We start from the raw sequence: 2,298 nt of genomic DNA, 5'->3' as shown, positions 1-2,298 counted from the left end.
CAAACACTCCAATCGAAAATGCGGTACTTTTATCTTGTTTACACGAAGATATCATAATGATATTTACAAGGGCAATATTTTAATTGTTTAATGGTAGATCTATTATTTATATAACCATGATATGAAATTTGTCACTTTAAGCACGATTAGTATACGATCTCTTGATTCGCCCTTCAACTCATGTTATCCAACATGAACCGCCGACATTAATATGATTAAATATTAATATCAATATCTAAGTTTACTTAGAATTGTAAAATCAATTGTTGAAATTAATGATCTGTGAGTAATTGTGTAAAATCCGCATTGATTATTGATACCTTATACCTCTGGTATTATATTTTTTTCTGACTTATGAAGGCTCAGCTCACATCGTTAATACATAGGCCTAAATTCAAATTATATTACCGTCACTGTAAAAATAACTGAAATGTCACGGAACACATCGGAACTGTCATCAATGCCACTCTTTAACACCTGACGCGTGTTTAGAGAAATTAGAAGATAATGCCACATGTGTTCTAAAAGGTTTTTACAAATTAAGTACGTTAATAATTACTCTAGGCCTGTAATAAGAACAACTGTGATTACTTGGCCCCGTACTTGGCCTATTGTTCAAAGGGTGTTACAAACGCGTCTGAATTTAGAAATTGTCTTATGTCACGGTATTGACCGTTTTTTAAGAAGATACTCGGCCTATTTTTATTTGATCAATCGGTGCAGAGCTGATCGGTGACATGGTCCACCATGCAGAAACATTTCCATATCGAATTTTGAGGGGGAAAGGACGGTAGCGTTAATTTAGTGATGTTGCGAAAACATAAGTGAATGTAATTACAAAAATAGGCCTATTTCAAACGTGTGTAGGCGCTATAGTTCAAAAAGGATCGCTAGTCCGAAAAAACGGTTCGCTAGTCCGAAAAATACAAAAGGGTTCGATAGTCCGAAAGTTAAGGTAGGGGTTCGGGTTGAGATGGGTAAGATTAAGGGTTAAGGTTATATTCTTGTCAGAAAACTTTTCGGAGTATCGCACCTTATAACTAAAGAACCGTAGGACTAGACTGGCAGATGTGTAGACTTTCAAATCATTGCAAAATCAAATAAAAATTACATGAACAGTATTAAACATTAACTACTAGTAGCCTATAATGCATACACTCTACGGTAAGCCCCATATGATATACCGGTACCTATCGTATAGGTTTCAATAAATTAATTGAATTAATAATTTAAACATGCATATAGGCCTATATTGAAATCATTTTAATGTTTTGTTTTTTATAATTCCTTGGGATCGTCTGTGTTTATAGAACATTCTGATTAATATATAGGGGACCTTCGAATCTTTAGTCCGATGTTTTATTTAGGCCTAATCATGGCTCTTGGCGACCTGAGCAGTGGCACTATTGATCCTCTATACAGCCAAGGTTTTCATAAATACTTTGAGGCTGTTGAGAATGGACAAAATGACCTGATATTTTTCCAAAGAACGGGGTTTTTTTCCGACAGGTGATATATATATTTCTTTTTAAACATGTCTGACGTATTTATTCGTACATGGCTGACAAAGATTTAAAAGAATCGAGTTGACGCAATCGTTATTTATGTGATCAAGATGTCAACTCAGACATGTGATCAAGAAAATAGACAATGATTAAGAAACGATGACAAATCCTAAACCTATAAAACTGAAATTTTGATGATTTTTTTTTGGTGTGTAAAGCTATGCGATCTTCAGTAGATAGCAGAGGATATCCATGATCATAAGATCATATACAATACTCGTGTGTAAATATATGCTATCTTCAGTAGATAGTAGATAATATTCGTGGTCACAAGATCAAATATAAGTGTGTAAATATATGCTATCTTCAGTAGATAGCAGAGGATATTCATGGTCATAAGATGAAATATAATACTCGTGTGTAAATATATATGCTATCTTCAGTAGATAACAGCTAATATTCATGGACGTAAGATAAAATATAATACTCGTGTGTAAAACATAATATGCTATCTTCAGTAGATAACAGTTAATGTCCATTGGCGTAAGATCAAGTGCAATACTTGTGTGTGTGTGGTAAATATATGCTATCTTCAGTAGATAGCAGAGAATATCCATGGGCGTAAGATCAAATATAATACTCGTGTGTAAATATATGCTATATATCTTCAGTAGATATAGCAGAGCTTATAAACATGATACTTGTATGTAAATTAAGAAGGGAAAAGACAAGAAATAGAAAGGAAGATGATTAAACGAAGGGGAAGGTCATCTCTTTGTAGTCACGAAAGCAA

This window comes from Amphiura filiformis, chromosome 11 (genome assembly GCF_039555335.1).
Source record: "Amphiura filiformis chromosome 11, Afil_fr2py, whole genome shotgun sequence".
Lineage (NCBI taxonomy): Eukaryota > Metazoa > Echinodermata > Ophiuroidea > Amphilepidida > Amphiuridae > Amphiura > Amphiura filiformis.
The sequence above is the reverse complement of the archived record's forward strand: the minus strand, read 5'-3'. Positions refer to the sequence as shown.